The sequence below is a fragment of the Capsicum annuum genome, chromosome 2, assembly GCF_002878395.1.
Source record: "Capsicum annuum cultivar UCD-10X-F1 chromosome 2, UCD10Xv1.1, whole genome shotgun sequence".
In the NCBI taxonomy this organism is placed as follows: domain Eukaryota; kingdom Viridiplantae; phylum Streptophyta; class Magnoliopsida; order Solanales; family Solanaceae; genus Capsicum; species Capsicum annuum.
The window spans coordinates 153,977,651-153,988,468 of NC_061112.1; the positions used below are offsets into that span (position 1 = coordinate 153,977,651).

Here is a 10,818-nt window from a genome sequence, read left to right on the forward strand (position 1 = left end):
AAAGGCAATCATGATTCAAGAAAGGACATTATTATAAAAGTTGGATGGTCTTTGCTTCTTATCCTACCAATCTGATTTGGCCTCACGATGGTGATGGTAAAGATTGAAAGATTACTTCTGATTGCCCCTCTACATAGAGGTAGGAATACAGAGATGTTGATCATCACAATGTTCAAGATCATATAATATGTGGAATGGATTGTATCATTTCCAATTATATTTATTTAATCATCAATTCGTTTTCAAGTGTACTTGTCCAAGCATCTCCTTCAAGGCATCCTATGATAATTACACATTTACACTTCTTCAAAACGAATACTACTATTTACTTTCATCCTGAAATCACGCCCACTATATATTGCGAGGCTGATTGATGTATGGGTAATTTCGAAATTTGATTGGTTCCATCTTTTTAATACTACCAATTTACCTCTTTCTTCCAACAAAAATGTCCAAAAATTATTAGGTATATACACTAATGTAATGCATCACAAAATACTACTGGCTAGCTAATTTATACATATATATATATATATATATCTGAATTTCAACAAATTGTTTGAGAGCGTATGAAGGTGCCAAAAATTTTCTTACTCATCAAAGCCATGATAACATACATTTTGTGACATCGATGAAAACCAATATTTAAGTAGACTTAATCAGCCAAAAATATGGACGCATTGTGAACTAATATTGATCCACTCCAATCAATTTCTTGGTTATACAGTATATCAATAAAGTCACCATCATTGGGTATCAATCTTGTTTGTTTTTCCTTTGCTATGGGCCTGAATCAAAAGCCCACATAGTCCTATTGATATGGTGTAAGTATCAACAACCAACACAGTTCGATAGCCTTTATAATCCTACAATCGCCAAATAACTAATCAGAGGATGAATGATTCCATGTATTTTATCCCAACCAAACATAAATAAACTCATCCTAAATTATTCCGGAATTAGCAATCACTTATCCCTTGTAACAAACCCTTGTGCCAAATGACTCTTTAATTAATTAAACTACTTTAGAATATCGATCTAACTCGTGAATAGAGATGGCGATGGGCAATGCGAGTGCGGGGCGATGCGGGTTTTATACATGTGGGTGCGCGACTGGTGTGAGGCGGGTTTAAGTAAATTTTTTCTTAAATGATGAAAGGCGGGGCAGGTTATGGGTTATATGCAGGTTTAAACTGAAAAAAAAAAGCTAAAACTTGATATTATTCTCATGAATCTACCTAAAATTGCATGTATTCTTCACTTAAAGTTTTATGATACTTAAAAGGACATGTATAACACTACAAATAAATAATTTTATGACTTTAAATTTTTTTATTCATCCTAATGAAAATTTGATATTTGATCATTACTTGTACACGTGATACTTTTCTAACAATTTTTTAGTGAAAAGTGATATAATAGAATTTGGTTGTTACTATTTCCTAGTATTAGAAATATTATGATTTTCAATTGAGTTGCAAATTTTTTTCAAAAAAGAAAAAAATAAAAACGTGGGGCGGTGCTGGTATGAGCGTGGGGCGAGTTTAAAAAAAACCTGCACCGCATCATTGCCACCCCTACACTCTGTGAACGAGAATAACCAAGCATTGGTCGTTTTTTTTTGGAGTAGGTAGATAACATAGAATAGCTAGCACTAATCTAATGCATTTTATACTCAGAAATGAAAATGCACGCCAGAAGAACCACTGGACTTAGAATAGGAATATAGTACTACTATTTATTTAGTAACCGGAAGTCAAAACGTAGGACCAACAACTGTTTCATAAGCTGTGAGCTGAGCATATGCTACTAAGGCCTTTGAAAAATACATGCACATCAGCTACAGTAGACTTCTCTTTTTTGTTGTAAGCAAGAATTTTTCTTTAATATGGTTCGGGATAACACGATAACTACATAAACAATGTTTACGGATACACATGATCACTTGGAGGAACAACCGTCAACACTGCTGTATAGCAACCATCGACGAGCAAAGCCATTGAAGGACTTCACAACACCTCAAAAACCCACACTGCAAGAGGAAGCATGGAGTTAAGGCATTTAGTTGCAGGTTATATGTGGGAAGATACTGAGTCACGAAAGAAGAAGTGTGCCAAGCTTTGTTATTGGCACTTGTGTATCTGATTTCAAGCATGAGAGATCACTCAAAGATCGTAGTTGGTCTATTTGGGGGAAAAAAGAACAGTACACTTATAACCCTTTTCTTAGGAGTGCATTAGGGGCGGCGGCTCAGGTGATGAAAACAGCAGATAATTTCAGTTCTACAACAACGATAATAGTATATATACACTGGAAGTGGAAGCAAATGCACATCACCTCCCTTGACCTCAGCGTTGATGCCAAATTTCTCCCTTCACTTACCAAGAAGTGTTTATTTTCTGGATCTGCAGATCTAGTTGTTGATTGATGGCCTAGTCCAAATACAATCACAATTGGTAAAACATCATATAGCACAAATCCAGCTTTTTCAGCCATAAATAAAGCTATCACTGTATTTCCTCTCCTCTCAATGTCTTAGTGGAAATGGGATAGACACATACAATTCCACTGCTCTCTCGATCTCAACACGCAGTGCCACTATAGTGCGAGTTGTGTAAGGAGTCAAACCGTCTGCCAAGCCCTGCCCTACCCGCATTTTCTTTACTTCAAAATATCATTACTTACAAAAGCCTGCCTTGGACGATATAGCTTCACACCAGCTGTCTTTTTCTTTCTACTTCCACAATCATCAGATTCCAATGGCACCACAACCAGTAATTAGAAAATACTCAACAGACATCCTTTTGATTTGATGCTTAAAGGCAAAAGAAGCATTGCCCTACTGCGTGTTCTAGCCACAGATGAAGAAATGGCAGCTTGTCTGCTTATGAGGAACAGGATTTTCCAGTGGAATAGTAAGCTTCTCATGCCTCTCTTGGCGATCCAAAACTTCCCTACAGCAATCCAAACAAAGCAAGTCGAAACTGAACAATTCCTCATATTCACAATTATTTAAGCACCGCCCACAGTTGATACAACGTTTAATGCAGATAGTACAAGCTCTGCATAACTGAGTAGTAGATTTCTTCTTTTGGCAACTTTGTGAGGGGCAATCATATACTACTCTAAGCTGCTGGCATTTCGGGCATATTTCAATATCAATAGCGTGATCATCATCAGAAGACCCAGATAACTGGTCGCCTTGAAAATACCGTGGTTTACGAGTAGATGGCAGCTTGCTGTTATCGACACCTAACAAGACCTTGAACTCTTCGAAGTGTTGGTGTGTCATACCAAATAATCCATCAATCCCAAGGTACTTAAGTATCGGTTTTCCTGCAGACTTTAAGACCTTTAAGTTCCAGAGAATACCATCAGCTGTGAGTCTTCCACATCCTGGGACACTAAGCTGCATTGAGAAAAGTAAACACATGTCATCAGTAAATATAATAAGAATAAACAAATGAAACACTATTTTAAAAAAACTAGGAAATGAAGAATATACTGGACATTCACAGACTTTGATGAACTTCATGAAAAGGCAAAGCCAAGGAAATAGCAGAATAGCAGCATATTTTGATTGGTAGACTAAGGAAAACATAGTTAGACATGATGCCTCCTTATTTCTGTCACAATCCAGAATTGCCTCATTTCAGTAATATTAGGTTATTAGGTTGAGATAGGTCTTTCCACTACACCAATGCTCCTCCTTTTCAATACACAATCTCAAATTCTGCTAAAAACACCTCTATAACATTTTTTTCACTTGATAATATCAACAATAAATGTTGTAACTTTATGATTGTAACACCTGTGCAAGAAATATGAACAACTAGACAAGTGCATTGTAGAGGCAGTATCAGATGTGATAGATGCCAGAATGTAGAGTAGGATGAGCACTCAGAAGGGAAAGAAACAAAGGAATTCACCAGTGTAGGATCCTGAAATCCAACTTTTCGGATAGGGTTAGATAATACTACAAGTGAAATAGTGTCGCGGTCAATAACATTTTTTTGACAACAAAACTGACACCTAGAGAACTTGATATGTGATACAAGTAGTAATAGCACAATAAATAATATCACATATGTATGCTATGCAAATCTTATATCCATTATCGGACTCTACAAATCATGGCAAGACTACTTTAAGTAACACGTGATAACATCTTATAAGAAACTACAATGAGCTAACAAAACAAGTATTGTTAGGTAAGCAGCAAAAGAGAATAGCGGACCTTTTTCAGGTTAGGATTCCTTTCAAGCACACAATTCAATCTGCTATCGGTGATCCTTGAGCAGTGGACGAGACTTAGAGAATGAAGATGCCCTTGAGCCCTGTCCGTCAACTTTATAAGAACATCATCTGTGATCTTATTACTCAATGGATGATCAACGTGAATATTTCTCCACAGAAGTGGATCACTACGCACCACGTCTCTTAAAGATTTGCAAACCCTTTCAATAGAAAGAAGGTCCCTCAAGCCTAGATAATTAAGGGACAAATACAGCGCATCTGAAGGAGTGCCTCCATCTCCATCACAATGATCATTCATTCCCGATTGATCTTCATGAGCAGCATCTCTAAAAACCCAATAACTGGAACTCATAATATCCTCCATCTCAACGTCCATACAACCAAAGGAATCATGCAATCCCTCTCCCACATCAATCTCAGACACATAGGAATTTTCACCAATCTTCTGCACCCCTACATCCTGGTGAATTCTCATAGCCCCATTTAGAACAATATTAAATTCCGCAAACAATTGAGCATCAACCTCAATCTCATCTGTAACGAAACCAAGATGACTTAACCCAAAATCCTTGTTAATATCCTCTAACCAACTAGTAATATCCATATCAAAAGGATCCTGAGGCAACAAATCAACAATATCATCAGAACCCATCCTTGTTTTCTCATCTCTGTGTTCTTGAAAGTTTCCCTTTTCACAATTCAAACCCCAAAAGTCACTAATATCATCAGAAACCATCTCCGTTTTTCCAGATTTGTCAATTTCACGATTCAAACCCCAAAAATCACCAAATCGATCAAGCTTCTCATTTGGGTATTCTTTATCAAAATACACCTATTATCAAATTTGGCCCCAGCTAAAAATCGTTCTTCTCTATTCAAGGTCATAACCCTCTACTCTAAATATTAACCCCCCAAAAACAGGCCCTACCCTAGGCGCAAAAACGTATTCAACAAGAAAACCCTCAATTACCGAATGCAGACTAAAACCAAAGCACCCAAAGATTTCACAGAGTTTCCTGTCACGATCAAAATCCACCCAATTCTTCCAATCGATTGATCAAAATAATTACAATCAAACCCCACATTCTAATACTACGGACCAATCGAAAGACCAAATCCCCAGCTACGAGATGCACTATGGAAACATAATTACGGTGTAGGTAAATGTGTGTGTGCGTGAGAGAGAAGAAAAGATAAAAGAAAATGGAAATTGCAAGGGTATTTTTTTTTTAACCAGAAGAGTGGTGGTGGTGATGCGCAGTTATGTACAATAAAAAACCTATACAAATACAATGTGTGTCTCTCTATGTAGGTATAGGGTGTTCCTGTATCTACATACTGTTGTGTATTGAGAATCGCCAATTTTGGTGAAGGAGAGAGAAACAAGAGAGAGAAAGGGGTGCGTCTCTCTCTAAAACTATAGGTGTCGATTGGTACGGGGTTGGTGTGGCGCGAGAGACTTGTTCTCTGCTTTTATCCCTACTTCTATTTACCTCCCTCCATGTAACTTAGGTTAACATTTTGGGCCATGTTTGGGCCTACATTTCAATATTTAAAATAAAATATCTAAAAATTATACAAATACACAATTTATATTTCTAATATTACAAAAAAAACTCCAACTCCCTAAATATATTATAAAAATCTCAACATATGCATAGAAGGATATGTATATGTCGGTTATGTTATATATATTAATAGGGAGAGAGAGTAAAGTAATTAAAAAAGTGGAAGAGAGTATAATTTCTTCCAAAAGGGTTGGTATTTATATTATTTATACAAAAAATATTCCCTCCGTTTATTTTTACTATTAGTTTTTTGGTCATAAAAATTATTTATATTTTCTTAAAAAATTATTTTATTTTAGTGAAAAAATAAGATGCATTTGGCTATGAAAAATTCGAATACAATTCTGAAATTGTATTTGGATTTCACTTTTTTCACACATACTTCTCTTACAAAATTTCAAGAATAAGTTTCATTTATATTCATGGTCAAACACAACTTCAACTCCATCTCCGAAAAATTATGATTTTCATGGTCAAATGGACCTTATTTATTATATTAAAAATAGATGTCTAATAAGTAAAACTCCTTCCATCCTATTTTATGTATTGTCATTTTCATTTTCGTTGTTCAAAAAAATATCACTATTCTTTATTTGATAACTATTTAAAAATACAATTCCATGATTATCCTTATTGATCTCACTTACAAGGTCTCGCTTAATTAAGGATAATAATAATACATTTTTTTAATAAATGATAATTTGAATAATATCATTAAATCTTTTCTTATTTCTTAAACTGTGTATCTGATCAAATTGTAATACATAAAATGAAACAGAGAGAGTACTTATTTAGTTTTGAAAGTTAATGGACGATATATCATTATATGTCCATTTTATAATTGAGAGTATTGAATAATATTCATTACCCAATGCATTACTCCATCTATTCTAGATTAGTTAGTCATCTTACTAAAAATGGTTGTCTCTTAGTAGATCACTAAAGTATTAATTAAATTTATTTCATAGTATTACATTGCAATTAATTAATTTTGAAAGTGTTCGTATTTGTTTTAAAGTTTTCAAAATATTTTTCAAGAGGTAAATTAGTAAAATTACTTTTTTAATTATGATTTCTTAGTTATTGGGTAAAATGAAATGTGTTTAACTAATATTTAAAAGGAATGAATTTATTATATTCAAAGGATGATGAGCGAGAAAATCATCAAAACCTGGTTAAGATCAATGTTTTCAAACTTAAAAACACATTTTCAAAAATAAATAAATAAATAACTTAGTCAAATATATTACAAAATATTATCTTTAAAATAAAACATAAAATATCATGTTATACCGGGGCCTTAAATAGGCCCCATAAACTTTTAATATACTAGTTTAACTGTACGTGCCTCGCACGTGTAACTTTTGATTATTTAAAATTAGACAATTTTATCTATTGCGATGATTTTTAATGAAGTGCTAAATCACTTCTCAAAGATCCTTCACACTAATATAATAATATAAACATAACATATATTTTATTGTAACACATATATATTTTACCATCAAAAGTTTCAAGTGGTTAATGGATCGTCACGTTTGCATTTATCATTCAGTACCTCTTTTTCTTATTGCTAAAGATTAAGAGAAACATATCAATTTGAATCATACTTGTAGCATGATTATTTTTATTTATTTTTTCTATATGTAAAATATTTTCTTATTTTGAAAGTTAAATCTTTAGAAAATATTTGATTACTTATATAAAATTTAAAAAAATTTGATACTTTTTATATTTTTCTTATTCTAACGCTTTCATATTTATTTCTAGATTTTTCAAAGTCTTCTTAAAATCAAATTTAGTTGATTTAGAATTCTTAACCTAATGGAAAAGTATTAGTTGTCATTAATTTGATGACTTCCACTAGGGAAAAGTTTTATTATTAAAATTAAATTAATTTTCAACTCTTAAATATTAAGAAAATAGTGAAAAGATAATTTTATCTAAAAGAAAGAATTTCAGGCAAAAAGTTCAAACAATATTTTTAATACTCTTCACACTTTTAATATAGTATAAATAAATATAGATATACACAATGTAAAATTTTTATGATTTTTTTTGTTTAAAATTATTTAAATGATACAAAATCTTAAAGAAAGAATGGGTACATTTTACTTATGAACAATAGGAATATTTTAAAATTTTCATTATATTACAACAAATTCTTATATTAACAAATAAAATTTTACAAGAATATTCAAGAGATTATATTAAAAACACATGGCTAACATCTTATTAATTTGAATTAAATTTTACCATTATAAATGATAATATTACTCTCTCCGCTTTATTTACTCTTATACCAAAAATAAATATTTTATTTTACTTTTCTATTTTGATAAATCAGGAAAGTTATTGTGATGTGAAGTAATATAAAATGAAAAAAGTATAATTGCGGTGTTAACAAATTTATGTTCAAATATATTACACTATACAAAACATACATAAGAACAATGAATTACTTTTACATAAATTAACACATAATTTATATACAAGCACCAACATCAAAGAAATGAAATGCTGAAAAAAATGTACAATCTAGGATGCAACATTCAGGTTGCTTTGTCTAACAACATGGCGTTTGTTGAAGTAAGGATAATATGATAAAAAGCGTATTCACTATACTTGCAAACTAGTACACTGATTACGGATATGTTTCTCATCAATGCGAAGCATCATTTAAGCTTTCAGAGAAGTACTACTGAAGAACACTTAGATTGACATATTTCTCCATTTGTCTTGTTGATCCAATTGTTGTGTGCAAAAGTACGAAACAAAACTTCAATATATAGATGCATTTAGAAAAAAAGTTATTAGCAGATGAAATATAATTTGTTACAGAAAAAAAATATATATAGATGCATTTAGAAAAAAAGTTATTAGCAGATGAAATATAATTTGTTACAGAAAAAAAAACAAATTAAGTGAAAAACAAAATTTATACTGAGCATATTAAATTTACCTATATCACACTAAATCAAAGTTGGTTGAAATTGAATATTCAATCAAAACAATAGAAAAAGAGTATGTCCAAAAATAAAATATTTATACAAATTAAATGTACCTAAACCACATTAAACCAAAGTTGATGGTGTCGCTTGAAACAGATATTTCATATTTTGTTTCTTATTCTGCACCATCTATCTTCACATTATTAGGTTATATATTAGGCCCTCATTTTGGACTTGAACTTTTGATTTTTACTTGTATATGCATAACTCTGATATGTAATTTAAATTTATAAAAGATTTATTTATACTAATATAAATATAAAATTAAACTGTACCTAATATGTGTGATTGTAATGTCCCGAGTCTGTACCCCAGACGCTACACGATTCTCATAATCTCGAAAGACCACAAGCTAACCCATGACTGGTATTTGCTGCAATCACTGAATAATAATACTATATAATGCGGAAATTAGGTGGAAATTGCCATAAGGTTCAAAACTGAATCATATACTAATACGTAAATACTAAATACTGAACATCTGACAATCATATCTGAAAACTGAATAATTGAACTTTCTGAAATAATATAGTCTGAAAAACCTCTAACTAAACTGTTTGAAAATGGAGTTGATGAGACAAGTCTTCAACTAACCCCGACTACTGAAATAAATTGAATACTGAAATAATGAAATGATATGATAACTTTATCCTCGAACTATGAGGACTTACAACTAGGTCTGCTATTGATAGTCTGGCTGCTAAGTACGGTCAGGAGCCTGTGCGTCTGAACCTATGATATAAGACATCATAGTGCAAAATAAAGATATGTGTCAGTACTTTGAATGTACTGGTATGTTAAGTGAGATAGACTGATATGCATGGGTTCATGTGCATGAACAATAACTGACTGAATAGCATGAATACAACTGAATGAGAGTACATGTATAACTGAAATTGATGAAACACTGATTATGCAATACTGTGCATATATCTACATATACTGTGTCTAAGATTATAATAACACTGGATACTGAGTTTTGATAACTGAATAACTGATATCTGAGTTTACTGATAACTATATTGCTGGTAGCTGGGTGACTGTTTCTGACAGTCCTGATTCTTTAGAACTGATTTGAGTTCTATACTGAGTTGGGTGACTGTGTCTGACAGTCCTGATTCCGTAGAACTAAAGTTTTATACCGAGACTGTAACTAAAACTATGAGAGATAATCATCTAACCGACATGCCCCTTCTCTGAACTGATTTGGGGTCCAACCTGTAACCTCAGTTGGAAGGGTGTCAGTACCGTGTCATGGGTAAAGACAAGTGTTGAGTCACCCTCATCTGGCAGGTGTTCTAAACGAGAACAGTGGTACCCTCAACTAGCAGGTAGAACACCTCATTAACCCTTAATTGACAGGTTGATGTCTCAACCTACGTTGGTTACGTAGTTCTGCAATGCAAGGACTGCTTATAAGGATCACACCTTCTACTAGCAGGTAAGTCCCCATCCTTGGGTTCACTCTATGCTGAATCCTACTCTCAACTGAATAGACACTGAACTGATTTTTAAATTGTTTTAGGCTAGACTGAACTGTTACTGGTCGTGTTAACTGACTGAACTGAACTGAGTTCACTGAGTACTGTAACTAATTACGTGTTTTGAGTTCTACTTGTTGACTGGCTATACTGAGTTATGTACTGACTGAATACTACTGTACGTGACATCACCGAGACTATTCTGAAGCTACTGTAATTCTAGGTAAACAACTAGATTGTTGGGTATTAGATACCCCAGAACTCGATAACATGAAAAGTAAAGCATAGCATGATCTTGAAAAGCATTACAATGTTCATAACTCATTCATAGAGACATTTTATGAAACACTTGTAAGATATAAGCTTGCACATATGCTAGCATGTCATGATTTCCCCATTTAATCCACATGAGCAATTTATCAAACACTTAGGGAACATAATCTATGCACATAATACTAATCAACATGTGGACATCATGATTTTCAATCCCAACTCACAAAT

The 10,818-nt window shown here is 32.7% G+C and overlaps 1 pseudogene; it reads right to left on the bottom strand.

The window, feature by feature from the left end:
• Positions 1 to 1,707: 1,707 nt before the first annotated feature.
• On the bottom strand, positions 1,708 to 5,721 carry LOC107860737 (annotated as a pseudogene).
• Positions 5,722 to 10,818: the final 5,097 nt, after the last annotated feature.